This window comes from Gracilinanus agilis, chromosome 3 (assembly GCF_016433145.1).
Source record: "Gracilinanus agilis isolate LMUSP501 chromosome 3, AgileGrace, whole genome shotgun sequence".
Lineage (NCBI taxonomy): Eukaryota > Metazoa > Chordata > Mammalia > Didelphimorphia > Didelphidae > Gracilinanus > Gracilinanus agilis.
In genome coordinates, this window is record NC_058132.1 from 432,156,621 (window position 1) to 432,174,928 (window position 18,308).

Sequence of the window (18,308 nt, forward strand, 5' to 3'; positions counted from 1 at the left end):
TTGTGTCAAAGATCTTGTTTTTATATAATTGTATAATTTCATTATAGGTTTTGGATATCATAGCATTATCAGAGAAAATTGCTACAAAGGATTTTTAACCATTTAACTTTTTCTCTTTGAATTTAGATGAGCCCCTCTTTATCTTGTTTCAACAAGAACTCTTCCTCTAGTCAAAGAGTGAAAGGGATTTTAATTGTATTAGTTTTATTCTGCAAGTGCCTTTTAATTTTATGTAACAAAATATCCATTTTATCTCCTGAAATCCTCTATATTTCATACTTGATAAAGAATTCTTTCTCTCTTTAGTTGTGAAAGGAATCTCCTTTCTTACTCCTCTAATTTGTTTAAAATACAATCTTCCATATTTATCATATGCATCTATTCAGAGCCTAATGTGTCATATGGTGTGATGTGTTGTTCTAATGCTAGTTCTTGTTAGACTTCTTTCTGGTAGATAGTGTTAAATCTTGAGTAATTAAATCACCCTAGTAGTTGGAGTCTCAATTTTTTTTTTTTTTGCTTCAGACATCCACTCTTTGATGCAAACACTAAATCCAGGGTTTGTCTACCAGCCCAGAAGTTTCACAGCCCTCCCAGCCTCTGTCTGGGCTTCCCTCCAGCCTGGCCTCTCCATGGGATGCCCCAGCTGTTCCCTGGTGTCAATCAGTATTTCAGAAGAGTAAGAACAAATAGCTGCTACTACTTTTTGATCCAGTGCATCAGCTTATGCACAGTACTAATGGTGGATACCTTGTGAGATGGGCATAGGGTTCCCTGGACACCTCAAATCAAGCATTAGTGCTGTGTCTGCCTCCCACCCATTCAACTTAAATAAATTTCTCTATTCTTAAAGATATTCATTGGAGCCTGTCATTCTTGAAAGAGCACTCTTCCACACCTGGGGGGTTAATCTCCAGCTCTCCCACAACACTTGGAAGCCACGGTGCTGAGGCACATGTACAGCTCAAAGACTCCTGTCACCAAAGCCAGAAGGTTCTTATTGGGTCCTGTGTAATTAATAGTCTTAAGGGGATACAAGGCATTGGAGCCAGAGCTGTATAGAGGACAAGAGGGCATTCCCATTCCTCCTCACTTGTACATGAATCCTCCATCTCTTGGGTGACAAAGACCCCTGAGCTCTTGGAGATAAATTGGCAAAGATCTGGGATGTTCACTTGGACCATGCTGTAGAACATATGCTGTACATAGTGCCTCCCCCAGCATGGGATGGGTTCACTGCTTTTTCAACTGTTCCTGAAAACAACAACCTCAGTCTGAGACTGTGAAGAAGTCCTCTTGGTTGGTAGAGACTAGAAGTAGGCACAGGTCTGTATTGGTCTCCAGATAGGAGAGGTGCATATGAAAGAGTTTGGAGAGGCAGATGGGTATCTAGGCCTCTCCTTTTCAAAAGAAGGACAAGTTGCTGGAGACACTGAAGATGGAGGTCGATGGATGAAGGAACTGGTCCTTCTTCTTCATCAGAGATACCAGTTGGTTCTAGGATAGCAACATGGAAATTTCTAGACTCTTTGCCCCTGAGGCCTGTTGCTGGCAGGTGTAAAAGAGAATTCTTTATTCTATTGTCTATCCTAAGTTAACACTAACTTAAGTACCCCTACTTAGTACCTCACTAGACTGAAGACAGGATTAATTCCCCCTTCTCTACTTTTGGATTGAATAAACAAATGTTATGATGATAATAACAGATAATTTGGAGAAACAGATGATGTGTCAGGGCCAATATTAGAGCTTCAAGTCAAAGGCCAGAGATTGACAGGCTTCAGTGAGGAAAGGAGGGGGCTAAACACTCCTGGCTCTCAAATCCCTCCCCCTCTAACTGCTACTGCTTCAGTTGGTAATGAAGATAGGAATAAGATTCTTCTGGTAAGTTTCTGTTATGGCTGAAACCCCAATGATGTTCCTTTTCTTTAATTTATATTCCTCACAGGTCAGTAAGATGAATATATAGAAACTAGTTAACTAACTTGAGGACAGAGAAGATCTTTTTAAACTGGCAGTAGACAGGATTCAAACTAGAAGTCCAGACTGAGTTGTGGGTATCCCCCCAAATAACTACCAGGCACAGATTTAAAGATAAAGGTTATATTAAATAATAACAAGGAAAACTAGAGAAGTTAATGAAGGTTTTAGGATAATGAGAGGAGACCCTGAACTGTTAAGTAGATGCTGCCCTTCCCCCTCCCCACAGGAGGGGATGAAGCACTTAACTGAACTGGCACTCTTGCTATTAATGAATATCTTTACTCTCTAATCACTAAGTAATTATATATTGATATTAATGAAGAATAGTAATAACAAACAGGCTAACCCTATGAGTAGAAACCACTAGCTTATGCTACCATGGTCACCTCAGGTGAACCCCTAAGTCTTCAGAAGTAACCAGAGTGTCTGCTCACTTCAACCTCCACCAAATAACTGACTCAAACCCTTCTCAACTGCCCCTCACTCAAAGTTCTCCAGGGGGGTCCCCTGGAATTCTGGGTGAGGCTATCCCTGTACCTTTGCAGGGATTCCATGCTTTGCATCTCCACACAACACAAAAGATTAAACACCCTAACTTAGTTCTAGGTGAGAAGCTAGCAAGATGCTTAGAGAATTCACACCCTCAGAAATTCAATCAGCTGGGAAATAGTGAATCCTTTTTATGAGAATTTAGCCTTCATAAGGTGAGAAGTCCATCCTACAGATATGATCCTACAGACTCTGCTCCATGGGTAGTGCTAGACAATTTGGAAACTGTGATTGGCCCCTGTGAAGAGGGGAAGGGACAAGAAGTCACCATAAAAAGAAAGCCCCAAACTCCTTCAGTTCTATAAAGTAGCCATTTGTTATTCTGGTATGTTACTGAATCTGTAAATTAATTTAGGCAGTATTGCAATTTTTATTATGCTAGCACAGACCAGCATAATATCTCTACAATTATTTTAATGTCTATCTTTATTTCTGTTGTAACCTGAGACTAGTAAATGAAGGTTCAGTTGTAGTGTTGAATTTGCTTCTGGAAGTATATAATGTATAACAAAGGGGCCTGACTCCATTATTTTTGACTCTTTTCAATACATTTAACAAGTAGTGAAGAAAAGCCTTCTGACTAACTGCTGAGGCAAAACTGAGCATGTATACAAAAGATACAAATTAGTAAATCCATTCTCCTGGGAGTAATTGAGGCAAGGACTACTGTAAGGCTGGGTTGTATAGGGTTTTCAGGGAGGATTAGTATGTCTGCTTGCGAAATATGAGACTGACAATTTTATGGAATTTTGCTTCACTCAAATCCATTTCATGTGCAAGTCAAGACACCACTCATTGTGATGTCATGGTCTTAAAAAACCAAGGATGAACAACAAATGTATGTGTGTGTTCCTCTATTTAAAGTTGTGAAAGGAATTTTAACTGCAATAGTCTTATTTCTGCAAGTGCCTTTTAATTTTAGGTAAAAAAAAAGTGTGCATGCATTTTATCTACTGAGATCCTCTCTATCTCATATTTGATAAAGCACTCTTTCTCCCTTTATAGTTGTGAAAGGAACCTCCTTTCTTATTCCTTTAATTTTTAAAAATATGATCTTATGAACTGAAGAACAGGCTAGCTGGTGTATTAATCATCAAGGCCAATCAGTAGTAATTTTAACTAATTGTTAAGCTGTGCTTTTTAAAGATTATTTTTCACCAGGAAAGGGATGTGCAGATAAATGTTTCATAATAACTTCTAATCAACAAAACAATAAACCAAGCCTTCAAATTGTAGTTTTTGCTTATTCTGAAATATATTGACACAAAGCTAGCTGATGAATTTGTGCAATTCTGACTTACTTTAATCCAATTCACTCAGGTTTCAAGATATCACCTGGTGATGTCATTGATCTTTTTCAAAACAAGGACAAACAACACTGTAAGGTTCCAGGTCAGGAGAGAGAAATAGAATCAGTAGTCTACTCTCATTCCTTGGGCTGACAGGAAGCCATAAACATATGATATGGCTATTTTTCTTTCCTTGTTGTGTTTCATTTTTTCCTATTCCTAAGGGAAGGAATGTTGAAGAAGGAATGGATTAGATTGCAAACCTATGAACTTCAAAATGTCAGACTTCCTGGCAGAAGTTCAGGAACTGAAGTACATATCAGAGTCCATATCTTGACTTGATGGTAGCCAAGACTAATGAAAAGTGAAACTTGTGGGACACATTCCAACAGTGAATTATCCCTTACATCTGAGACACTGTGCTCTGCAATCAAGAAAGGGAGCAATTAATCAATTGGTTATGCTATACTTAGAAATTAACCTGGATGGGATAGAATGTTTGAAACTACCATATAAAGTTTGAACACATTCTTCAAGGAGAGAGAGGTGGTAAAGGGAAGAAAGTACCCTGACTTAGGGAGGTCAGGACACTTTTTTACCTTGACCATTACTGTATATGTAAAAGCTGGGTGGCACTCTAGATAAAGTGCAAGTCTTGGTGTCAGGAAGACCTGAATTCCAATCTTACTTTTCAAGTTTCCATTTTAAATATAAATCTAAATTCTATAAATATCTACTTATTTTTTCTTTAAAAATGTTTTTATTGCCATGCAAAACACACTTCCATATTGGGCATTGTTTTAAGAACAAATTCATACAAAATAAAATTATAAATACACTGATGTGAAAGGTGATTACAACAATTTTTTCTCTTGAAGTGGATAGAATTGTCCCAGATCACTACATCACTGAGTAGCCAAATTTTCACAGATAATCATTGTCCAATACTGCTGTTATTGTATACAATGTTCTCCTAATTGTGTTTATTTCACACTGCATCCGTTCTTGCAAATCTTTCTAATTTTTCTGAAATCATCTTGCTTATCACTTCTGATAGCATAATAATATAACATCACCAACATATACAATAATTTGTTCAGCCATTCCCCAATTGATGGGTATTCCCTCAGTTTTGAATATTTTGCAACCACAGCTACTATAAATATTTTTGTACAAGTAGGTCCTTTCCCCTTTTTTATTATCTCTTTAGGATACAGACCCAGAAGTGGTATTACTGGATCAAAGGATATGCACAGTTTATAGCTCTTAGGGTATAGTTCCAAATTGCCCTCCAGAATGATTGGACCAGTTCACAACTCCATTAACAATGCATTAGTGTCCTAATTTTGCCACATCCCCTCCAACATTTACCACTTTCCTTTACTTCCATATGGGCCAATATGATAGGTATGAGGTAATTCAGTATTGTTTTAATTTGAATTTCTCCAATCAAAAGTGATTTAGAACATTTTGTCATATGATTATTGATGGTTTTGATTTCTTCATCTGAAAATTGCTTGTTAATGCCCTTTAATCATTTATCAGTTGGAGAATGGCTTATATTCTTATAAATTTGAAAAATTAGACCTTTTATTAGACATCATAAAAAAATTTTCCCCAGTTTGTTGTTTCCCTTCTAATCTTGATTCCATTAATTTTGTTTGTAGAAAAAGCTTTTAAATTTAATATAATCAAAATTATTCATTTTATATCTTATAATACTTTCTATTTCTTGTTTGGTCATAAATTCTTCCCTTCTCCAAAGATCTGGTAAGTTAACTATTTTGTGTTACCCTCATTTAGTTATGGTATTAATCTTTATACCCAAATCATATATCCATTTTGACCTTATCTTGGTATAAGGTGTAAGATATTGGTCTATATCTGGCTTCTGTCATACTGTTTTCTAATTTTCCCAGCAGTTTTTGTTAAAGAGTAAGTTCTTATTCCAAAAACTGGAATCTTTGGGCTTATTAAACACTAGGTTTCTAAGATCATTTACCCCTGTATATTGTGTATCTAATCTACTCAGATGATCTATCATTCTATTCCTTAGCCTGTACCAGATTGTTTTGATAATTGCAGGTTTATGGTACAGTTTGAGAACTGGTTCTGCTAGGCCTCCTTCTCTTCCTTCCATTTTTTATTAGTTCATTTGATATTCTTGAACTTTTGTTCTTCCAGATGAATTTTGTTATTATTTTTCTAATTCTATAAAATAATTATTTGGTAGTTTGATTGGTATGGCACTGAATAAATAAATTTAGGTAGAATTATCATTTTTATTATATTATCTCAGTCTAACCAGTAGTAGTTAATATTTTTCCAACTATTTAGATCTGACTTTATTTATGTGAAAAGTATTTTGTAATTGTGCTCATATAATTCCTTTATTTGCCTTGGCAAGCAGATTCCCAGGTATTTTACATTGTTTAGAGTGATTTTAAATGGAATTTCCCTTTCAATTTCTTGCTAATGGACTTTGTTGGTAGAAATAAATGCTGATGATTAAGTGAATTTATTTTGTATCCTGCAACTTTACTTAAAGTTATTAATTATTTCAACTAGTTTTTTAGTTGATTCTCTAGGATTCTTTAAGTATATCATAGTCTACAAATATCACTGACTTAAGTGGTCTTTTCATAATTAGCAAGCATACCATGGAAGAAAGGTAGTGCAGTTAAAACAGCACCATATTTGGGATGCGATTACTTGAATTTGAGGACCATCTCTGCCAATTTATTGATATTTATGTGACCTGAAGCAAACCATGAACATTTCTGTGCCTCAGTTTATTCATCTATAAAATGAAGGGGTTGGACTTCTGTAGCAAGGAACTTCTGGATAAGATGGAGACACCTTGAGCGACAAGATTGTTGGTTACAGAATTTGGAATTCACCCAGGGTGGCATGAGCCAAGGGCAGAAGACAGTTGGTACCACCTCTATAAAAGCCCATGGACTACCAATCTTCCACCTATGAGACAATACACCAAAGTACAAGGGTTTAAAAAAAAAAAGCCCATGGACTGAGCCACCCAGGACCTCCATTTTGAGGAAGGGGACCTTGGAAGTGGGTGATTAAAGGGTGGGTAGGCCATAGACCTGCTAATCCAGCATCCATATCTCAACATCACAAGAAGCTTCATTCACCTTGCTACTATATTGAGCTGAGAGACAAGAACAGCACAGCCGCTAAGAAGAACACCATTATCCCTCCTTTTCTTTGGTTCTGGCCACAGCTGAGCCAGACCAGGGACTGTAAGAGGGGAAGAGTCTCCAGCCAATATCAACCTACTGCTTTTAGATACAAACTACCTTAGTTCCATAGACTTAGTATAGCATTTCCCAAAACCTCTTTCCTTGTCCTGATCTTACCCTGTTGAGCTAAAGCAATAAACCTTGTTACAACTTAATCCAAGTGAAGATTGGCATTCCTTCCCAGGCTAGTAAATATCTACAGCTATAGAGAAAGGGATTTATCAAATCACAGTCAGAAAAATAGTGTTATCCATTTAGCACATCAACAACCAGCCCATAACCAACCTATCATCAAACCCTAAATCAGGGAGCTAGAGGAGCTGTAGAACATACATACATAGCCCTTAACAGCTACTTGGCTTGGGCACTGTTAAGAGGCAAGGACTTTGGCTAAGCTGAACATCCATAAGCCTTGGTGGTTACCGGCACATCTTGGTTATCATGCAGGCAACCCCATCCATCATTCAGCCCTAGATTCTCTGGGATCTAGGACCTAGGATCTAGGGCCAGCCAGTCAGGCCCAGCTCATTGAGCTAGTAGTCCCAGCATAGTACCTTTTAACACTTCTTAGTTTCTAAATTTCCTTCTAGTTTTTCACGTGATTCTATGCCCTATTTTCAATGAGACATTTAGAAATTAACAATCCTTGCTTTTGTAATAGGGGATTATCTAGTAAGCCTCATGAGCCTTCATAGAATACATCAGCATATAGAAGAGCCTGGGAGTCTACTTCTGAGACTGTTATGAGAACATGTTAAGGAAGTGTTTTAGATAGATTTTGGAACAGATATAGACATTCTGTAACTAGTTCTGGTATGCTAACCATACTTTTGAAATCAGTCTCCTTAACTGTGTATGAAGGAAAATATTTCCATCCTGCACTTCACCCCAATGGTTACAGAGTTACGTCATATCTAATGGTCTGGAGTCCCTTGGTGTCCCCAATGTAGTCACAGAGGGAGGAGCTAAGGGGATTTAAAAATGTAGTCAGGGAAGGAGAAGGCCCATTCACTTCTGAAATGGAGATATGACAGCCTCACTGCTGCTGTGGTAGGTATAGGGCCTTAGCCAGCCAAATGGAGAAGCAATTCTATTCAGACTAATCTTTGCTTAAGGGAAATTCTCTCTCTTCCTCTCTCTCTCTCTCTCTCTCTCTCTCTCTCTCTCTCTCATACACACACATATATCTTTCACTCTCTATTTATTAATAAATGCTTATAACTCTGGCCACACTTCTTTGTATTCTTAACAATTGGTTTCAGTTGTGGCACTGGATTTGATGTTTTCAAAAGACATTAGTTGATATTGGCCTTTCCCTCTTTGTTGGTTTTAACATCTTTTTATGACTTATTTCTTCTTATCTGACATCATCTAGTGACAGAAAATTCAGTCTATTTTCCCATCCAACACTGAAATGAAGTTTTGTGAATAATGAATGGCATTTGCCTGGTTTGGTGTTCATTCTTTAGATTTGAGTGAAGGAAATTTGGTCAAAGATCAGTAGGGTGAGCCATCCAGGAGTTTCAGAGTCAGGCCATGTGTACATCTAGTGCTCCATGGACCAACCTAGCTGGAGTTAAGATGATAACTCAAGACCAGGACTTAGCTTGCAATGATGGCATATTTGGGTGTTAATTTGGTGGGACAAATGTTATGTAAAAACTTTGTAGGACCCAGAAATCAAAGATATGAGGGCAAGTGTGTCCTTGGGGGAATTGAGACTATTTTTTTTAACCTACTTTCTGTTTCAGAAGGTAAGGGCTAGGCAAATGGTATTAATTGACTTGCCTAGGATCACACAGCTAAGTCTGAGGGTAGATCTGGACATCAGCATTTCTCTACATTAAAAATCAAGTCTGATTTTTACAAACTTCTTTTCTTTGAATTTTTATGCCTCTTTTTCCAATTGGCCTATTTTATTTTTTGAAGTATTAATTTCTTCAGTTTTTTTTTTGGCGTTTCCTTTATCAAGCTGTTGACTCTTTTTTCATGATTTTCCTGTATCACTCTCATTTCTCCCCCAGTTTTTCTTTTACTTCTCTTATTTGATTTTTTAAATCCTTTTTGAGCTCCTCCATTAATTTCTTTTGGGTTTGTGAACAATTAGTATTTTTCTTGGGAGCTTTAGATGCAGTGGTAGTGTCTTTGTTGTTTTCTTTTGAGTTTTAGTCTGCCCTGTGCAACATCCATGATCTTAAGTAGGGTCAAAGCTGCCTCACAGAATTCCATAGTGCCCCCCAGAACTCCAGGAGAGGGGGCAGTTGGGGGCAGTTAGAAACCTGAGTATAAAAGGCCAGGTCACCCTTCTTGCAAGGACACTTTGATCATACTCCTTGCAGGTTCAAGGGCTGGGAGGAAGAGTTAGATTACTCTTTGGTTAGCTCATCTCTGACCTCAAGGGCTGAGTGTTACTTTACTGGTTTGCTATTGGAAGAATATATCAATTGCAGCTTCTTAACTAATCTCTATACAGATCTTTAAGCAAGATTACCTTTCCATCTTAAACCTAGTTACATTAGATTAAGAGAAAGATTACTTAGTGAGTGGGATAGAAGTTAAGTTGTTCAAAACACATTCCCCTTTGGGGAATGTGTAGCCAACAACTTCATTGGAGATTTTAGTTAGCTTACCTCCCTTTTATTCCTAAAACCATTTCCCTGAAAATAATAAACCCCTTTGTTTGTTAAGCTACTGGGCCTGTGTGAAGTTATACCAGGATATACTCACCATCCATATACTTTACCAAAGAAAAGATTCATTCATATAAGCGTTGGTGCAGTTTCTTCCCTGAGGGCAAGTCATCTGTGTTTGAAGACAATCTGGAACCTATTCTATCCTAGGATTTAGGGAATAGTTTAAACAGTGAGAGTTGCTAACCTCAGTGGAATTATACCCTATCAATTTACCAATTTGACCCTGAATCTACCAAGCTGGTAAAGCTTCTATAGCTTGAACTGAAAGGGATTCAGTTAAACAGTTTTAGCCTACTGGACCTATTGCTCCCAGGGGGTGGGGGAGGAGGAAGAATTCTACTCCTACCCCTCTCCCTTTAGGACAGCCAGCTTCATCCACTAGCTGGACTCCATTACTAACCATAGCTAATCTGAGTCAATTCAACACCTGCCACTAAAATAACTTTATATACTGAGTTTCTTTTTTGTTTGTTCATTTTAATGCATTTTTCTTTCTTTTAGTTTAAAAAAACTTATTAAAGTTGGGCTCTGTAACTGGTGAAGTTTCAGGTTCTTTGTGCAAGTGCCTTCAGAGCTGGCACCACTGGGGATCTATCTATCCACTTTCAGTTCTTCCAAAGTGGAATGATGTAAGGAGAGGTGTGTATAATACTCTCTGGGCCTGTGCTCTGGTCTGCCAGTAACCTTGAGCACTTTTTTATATACCTTGAAACTGTGACCAGGGTCCCTGCTTCCCTGTGCCTACAAGTGCTAGTGTATGCTAGTGCTCTTCCTCACTCTGTGACTGTGTACTAGGACTGCACCCTGGTTCTGTGTATAGCAATGGGACAAGAGTCTTGCACCCAGAATCAGGAAAGGGACTCGTATAATCTCCTTTTGAATAGTTGTCTGACCCTTCCTTGCCCTTGCCATCTGTGGCTAAGAGTTCTAGAAGTCTTGGCTGCTGCTTCAGTTGAGTACAAAACCTATTTGTGGGGCCTGCCCTAGTGTGCTGAGCTTCATCTTTACCCCAGTATACTAGATCCCTCATGCCAGCATTCTAAGTTGTTTTTAGCTGAAAAATTACTTCACCTTCTCTTTTTAGGGTTATACCGCTCCAGCATTAGTGTAGATGAATTATGTCATTGCCTTTTGAAGGGTAATTTAATAGAAATCAGATGAGTCCCTGTACTTTCTCTGCTACCTTGGCTCTACCCCCAAGAGAATTTTTAAAAAGAGATTTATGCAAGGCATCCAAGTGGCTCAGTGGATAGAGAGCCAGGCTTGGAGATGGGTTCAAATCTGGCCTCAAATGCTTCCTAGCTGTGTTACCCTGAAAAGACCACAGCTAAGTAGAGCATTTCAAATATAAACAGAGGAGATAAGAAGATTCCAAAAAGGTCAGAAGTAGCTTAATAATGAGTTTTTTGCTTGCATTTTAATAGAAACTCTTTCTATTAAAATGCAAGCAAGGGGGCAGCTGGGTAGCTCAGTGGAGTGACAGTCAGGCCTAGAGACAGGAGGTCCTAGGTTCAAACCCGGCCTCAGCCACTTCCCAGCTGTGTGACCCTGGGCAAGTCACTTGACCCCCATTGCCCACCCTTACCAATCTTCCACCTATGAGACAATACACCGAAGTACAAGGGTAAAAAAAAAATGCAAGCAAAAGGACAAATGACCCTTCATAATCACATTGTCTTCAAGAGTCATGCAAGGAAGTTAATCAGAGGGTCTATGTATTGTTTTGTATTTTATTGGTTTTAAGTGAGGAAATTGAAAGGAATATATTAAAGAAGAAATGAGAAGAGAATGAGAGGAATTTATTATTTCTCATAATTTATGAACACCAGAAATTTGGAGCTGGAAGTGAAGGAAGAGGGTCTTTCATGGATTTCTGTCTTTTCTGAGTGTGAAAAGGAGGGTTGAGTATTCACATAGTTTGGAATAGAAATACATTAAGTTGTAGGTAGGACTATGGAGATAAAGGACAAGGTTTAAGAGAGAATAGTTTTGAGGAGAATATAATCACAAGTAAAATTTAAAAAACAAAACAAAGCACTTCAACTAGAGGGAAGATCAAAAAGGATGGGAGGTAGTGATAGGTTAAAAGAAGAAAAGTATAAGAACCAATGGTCTAGTCTTTGTGAAGGAGAGAGGCAGAAAAATGTGATCTAATCATTCTACTTATAGATAGCTATTATTAATCCCATTAAATTTTTTTCCTACTTACTTTTTCTTCAAATCCCATAATTAAATCCGAATAATCTATAGAATGACCTTTTTTTTTTTTTTTTTTTTAATTTTTTTTTTTTTTATTTTAAACCCTTAATTTCTGTATATTGACTTATAGGTGGAAGAGTGGTAAGGGTAGGCAATGGGGGTCAAGTGACTTGCCCAGGGTCACACAGCTGGGAAGTGTCTGAGGCCGGATTTGAACCTAGGACCTCCCGTCTCTAGGCATGGCTCTCAATCCACTGAGCTACCCAGCTGCCCCCTATATAGAATGACCTTTTACCTCTCTCTATTCCATAGTTACACTCTCATCTCCCAACTCTAGGCATTTTCACTAGCTGTCTCCCATGCTTAGAATGCTTTCCTTCTTGATGCCTACCTCCTGATTTCTCCAGGTTTCATTTAATTCCCAGATAAAATACCAACTCCTACATATTGTCTCCCAGCTAGTGTTTTATTTAGGATTTTTGCATTTATGAAGTTGGACAATAATTTTCTTTCTCTGTTTTTGCTCTTTCTGGTTTTGGTATAAAAGCCATTTTTATTTTTGGAAAAAAGTTTACTTCTTATTTCAAATAATTTATTGAATATTTCAATTATTTGGTCCTTAAATGTTTGGTATAATTTACTTGTAAATTCATCTATGGTCCTGATGCTTTTTTCATAGGAAATTCATAGGCTTGTTCAATTTCTAAAGAGGGTATATTTTGATATTCTATTTCTTGCTCTGATACTCTAGGCAGTTTATTTTTTGGTAAGTATTCTATTTCAAAGTGTTTCTTCCTTTATTACTATAGCTAGCATTTCTATTACAATATTCAATAGTAGTGGGGATAATGGGCATCTTTCCTTCACTCCTGCTCTTATTGGCAAGACCTCTAGCTTATCCTCATCACAGATAATGCTTGCCAATGGTTTTAGATAAATATTATTTAGTTTTAAGGAATATTCAATTTATTCCAATGTTCTCCAATGGTTTTCATAGGAATGAGTGTTGTATTTTTGTCAAAAGTCTTTTCTTCATCTAGTGAGATAATTATATAGTTTCTGTTGTTTTTGTTATTGATATGGTTGAATATTCTCATAGTTTTCCTAATATTAAACTAACTCTACCTTCTTGGTATAAAATCTACATAGTTTTTGTGACATATTGTTATGATTTAATTGCTAGTTATTTTATTTACATTTTTCAATAATTTAATTGATCAATAATCATTAGGAAGATTAACCTACCATATATTTAAAGAATACCTAATTCTAATGCTACATTGTTTGGAAAAACAGGCAAAGGAGGAGTCCTGTCAAATTCCTTTTATGATAAAAAGAAGTAGCAGGAAAAATCTATAAATCAATTTGGTATACCTGTACAGTATACATAGGGAATCCTAGAGAATCAACTAAAAAACTAGTTGAAACAGTTAATAGCTTTAGCAAAATTGATAGATATAAAATAAACCTATACAAATCATTAGAAGCTCTATATATACTACCAGCAAAATCCAGCAGAAAGAGATAAAAAGAGAAATTCCATTTAAAGTAACTACAAACAATATAAAACACTTGGGATTCTACCTGACAAGACAAACCCAGGAACTATATGATACAATTACAAAACACTTTTAATACAAATAAAGACAAATTTAAATAATTGAATCAATATTAATTACTCATAGACAGACTGAATAAATATAATAAAATTGACCATTCTACCTAAATTAATTTACTTACCTATTACCATACCAATACAACTGCCAAAAATAGTTTTAAAGAGTTGGAAACAAAACACATCTGGAAGAAAAAATCAAGAATATCAAGGGAATCAATGAAAAAAATGTGAAGGAAGGTGGCCTTGGACTATCATATTTAAAGCAGTAATCATGAAAACAATCTGGTACTGCTATGAAATAAAGTGACTGATCAGTGGAATAGATTATGTACCCAATATAGAATAATAAATAACTATAGTAATTTAATTTTGATAAACCTAAAGATCTTAGCTATCAGAGTAAGAACTCACAATTTGATGAAATTTTCTAGGAAATAGTCTGACTGAAATTAGGCATAGACAAACATTTCACACCATTAACATAAGATCCAAAGGGTACGTGATTTAGACATAAATGGTGATATAATAAGTAAGTTAGGGGAACATGGAAAAATGTACCTGTCAAATATATTGAGAAGGGAAGATTTTATGACCAAACCAGATTCAAAGAAGATCATGGGAAACAAAATGGATAATTTAGATTACTTGAAAGTAAAAAGGTTTTGTACAAACAAAAGGTAGCCAGAATTAGATGGAAAATAGGAAAGAGACTTTTTTTTTTTTACAATAATGCAGGCTTGCTTGCTGTAAGTCTTTCACTGATGTGCTATCAGTCTGCTGCTGTTGCTGTTCTCAGTAATTTCATTTATTTACTCCTCCTTCATTTCTGTTGCCTGGAGTATTCAAGAAACAAACATGATCTTCAATTCTGGTTTTCTTCTTAATATTTCAAATGCCTCTTTATTATTTAAATCTATCTTTTTGTGTGTATGTAGTTGAACTCGTATTTGCAGGTTACCCTGGATTGCATTTCAAGCTCTGCTGCTTTTCAGATCACATTGTTTTCTTCCATCCTACATTTTCTGCTTAGGACAGAATAGATTTTTTATTGTAATTTAACTGAAGGTATTTTTCCTGGTTGGTTTACAGAACTTATTGTTAATGTTAAGATTAAATTATGCAGTCTGGATGTAGATTTTCAATATTTTATTAATAATAAGGAAAAGGAGAGATGAGAGTGGTTGGTAGTAGATTGATCTTAGGGAGCTTACCCCAATCTAGTTTCTCCATTTAACTTGCTGAGGCCTAAACCTCCTAGTATCCACCTATTGCATTTCATCTGTCTTCATTCCAGAAACCAGAGAATGCTTTGCTTCCTGTTTTCTCCTTCTAAAATTCAACTATCTCCTCTCTTCGTAGCAACATTGCACACTGATGTGACACTGGGGGATGCTAGGGATGTTTAAGCTGATGCCAGACACCTAGATTGAAGTCAGGGGATGCCAGGCTATTGTGGATGCCTTGAAGGATGGTGGAGCTATTTTTCCTCATACATTATGAACTTAATTGTTAAATTTAACCATTATGTGCTTAAATTTAACTATTTGTATATAGCCTTGTTTTGGAAGGTTTTTTTTTGTTTCAGGTGATTCATGATTTTTATTAATATTTCATTTTCTGAATTCAGAAATTCTAGCAGTTTTCTTACATTATTTCTTTCATTATAGCATTTACACTTTTCATCTTGTCATGTTCTTTTGGGAAACCTATAGTATCTAGGTTATTCTACATATCTTATTGACATCACTATGTTTTGCTTGGATAGTGAGCATATTTCTTTCTGTCAGTTTTATTTTTATTTTTTCCTTCTCTTGTTCTAGGTTATCCTTCTATTTATTTGCATTTAAACTAATAATTCATTTCTGTTAATAAACTTCTGAAGCAAACTTCTGTCTATTTGAATTCCCAATATCTTGATCACTCTTTTGTTTCTTTGATGAGATTTGGTATTGCAGAATCTAGTTTTTCTATTCTTCCCATTATTTTAGCTGTGCAGGCCATAAATAAGGCTTTTATAATTCTTATTTCTTTTTTGAACTTCTTAGGACCAGCATATATGGGTTCCCTGTTTTCCTCATATGCCATAGTCTTCTGTCTTATCAAGTGTTGGATTATCTTCCTTTGATTTACAGTATTTATTCATAGATTCCCAAGCTCACTTTTTAAGATAGTGGCCACATATTTCCTTCTGTTGTTAATGTTGCCCCTGTTGATTTATCTACTTATGGTCTAGGCTTTTGAATTTTCTTCCTTCTAAGATTTTTGGTAATTTCAAACCTTTTTAACAAACCACTTATTTTCCCCTAATACTTTATTTCTTTCTTCCTTTAAAAAATCCTTTACCTTCTGTCTTAAAATAAATACTAAGAGGAATTCTGGGAAGATGGCAGCTTAGACAGAGCAAATCTTAAAACCTCCACACCCTTTTCCACACCGAGATAGAAAACAAAGTGCTTCAAGGAGAAAGAGGACCATATCTAACAACAGGACAGAGCAGGGGGATCCTACTGCTGGATAGCTCAAGAGGTACACCAAGAAAAAGGCTTGAATTCTTAAACTGTTGAGTCTGAGGGCATAAAAGGGGACTCCCAGGACCCCTCCCCCATGGGCTGTGCAGAGCCTCCAGTGGCCCATAAAATCTCCAGGTGAGAGAGAAGGCCTTGCTGGGGCCAGAATTGGGGAGTTGAACAGAGGCACCAGGAAGGTGGCTAGAGGAGAAAGCCAGAGAAACACAGCAAAAATGCTCAGAAGATGGTGGCTTAGATGGAGCAAAACTTCAAATCTATGGACTTTACAACACCGAGATAGAGAGTAAAGGGCTTCCAGAGGAAAGAAAACCAGGTCTAAAAGAAGGACAGAGCATAGGGACCCTACTGCTGGATAGCACAGTGAAAACACTCCATCTCATCCCCCCACTTTTTTTTTTCTCTTGAGGTTTTAGCCTCAAGGCACATTAAGCAATACAGACTAATCTAGGCTTAATCCCATCAATTGGACAGAAAAGAAGTCTTCAGAGGGCAGGGAAAACTCCAACACTCCTCCCCCATAGACTGCAGAGAACTTAACTACAAACTTCCACTGCCAGCTGGGCGAAGATCTTTTATCAAAGCTCATTAAATCCATCTGATTAAAATAGCAGAACAGAAAAGAAAAAAAAATGAGTATACAACAGAAAAAGAGAAAAGAAATTACAATTGACAATTTCTTATCAGGAAGTGAAAAGAGAGCAAATGAATTAGAAGAAGAGTAGGAAGCTCAGTGAATTGGACACAGGCTTTGGAAGATCTCAAAATTCAATTAACTCAAGAACTTCAGGGACTCAGAAAGCAATCAAGAGAAGCTGAAGACAATTTCAAAAAGGAAATATATGGACTAAAACAAGAAAATAAAGTCCTAAAGCTAAAATTGACCAGCTCAAAAATGAAGTAAAGAAGGTAAAAGATGATCTACAAAGAAAATCAGACCAGAAGGAGAAGGATGACTAAAAAGCCAGGGATGAAATTCGGTCTTTAAAAAATAGAACTCAACAACAAGAAGCAAATGACTTCACAAGAATATACAAAACAAAATAAAAAAAATGAAAAATTTGAGGAGAATGTGAAACACCTCATTGATACAACCAAAGATCTGGAGAACAGATCTTGAAAAGAAAATTTAAGAATTATTGGTTTACTGGAACATCATGACAAAAGAAAAAGTCTGGAAATAATCATACAGGAAATTATTCAAGAAAACTACCCTGACATTCTTGAACAAGAGGGAAAAGTGGAAATTGAAAGGATCCACAGATCACCTGCTACATTTAATCCACAAATGACAACTTACAGGAATATTACAGCCAAATTAAAAAAAAACTACCAGACCAAGTTAAAAATATTACAAGCTGCTAAGAAGAAGTCATTCAGATACCAGGAAACCACAGTTAGAATAACACAGGATCTGGCTGCATCTACATTGAAGGCATGGAACACAATATTCCAGAAAGCAAGAGAACTGAGTCTACAACCAAGAACCAACTATCCAGCAAAACTGACTATATGTTTGCAGGGGAAAGTATGGCCATTCAATAAAATTGAAGACTGGGGCAGCTCGGTACCTCAGTGGATTGAGAGTCAGGCCTAGAGACTGGAGGTCCTAGGTTCAAATCCAGCCTCAGACACTTCTCATCTGTGTGACCCTGGGCAAGTCACTTAACCCCCATTGCCCACCCTTACCACTCTTCCACCTAGGAGCCAATACACAGAAGTTAAGGGTTTAAAAAAATTAAATAAAATTGAAGACTTTCAAGCATCCATAAAGAAAAAAAGACCAGACTTAAATAGAGAGTTTGCTGCCCAAACACAGAACTCAAGAGAATCACCAAAAGGTAATTAAGAGAGCAGGGGGGAAAAAAATCTTTTCTTTAAGGGACCCAATAAGTTCAATCGATTTCTATCCATAGAAGAAAAGAAGATATTAGTAAATATTAAAAATTGTTATTATCAACAGGGTAACTAGAAGAAGTTTTCTTAAAGGGAACAGTGACAAACTGTATAGGACAAAATGTCTATATATATATATACATACATATATATATATATATACACACACACACACAAACATATCTATGTATGTATGTATAAATATATACAAAACTAGAGGGAAAAAAGGAGATAATATTGAGAAAAATGGAAAAACAGATAAAATGGAGTAAATTTATATTCCATAAAGAAGCGCG

The 18,308-nt window shown here is 36.5% G+C and overlaps 1 pseudogene; it reads right to left on the reverse strand.

The window, feature by feature from the left end:
- Window positions 1–906: 906 nt before the first annotated feature.
- The window catches only part of LOC123241671, a 33,729-nt pseudogene continuing 16,327 nt past the window's right edge, over window positions 907–18,308 (reverse strand).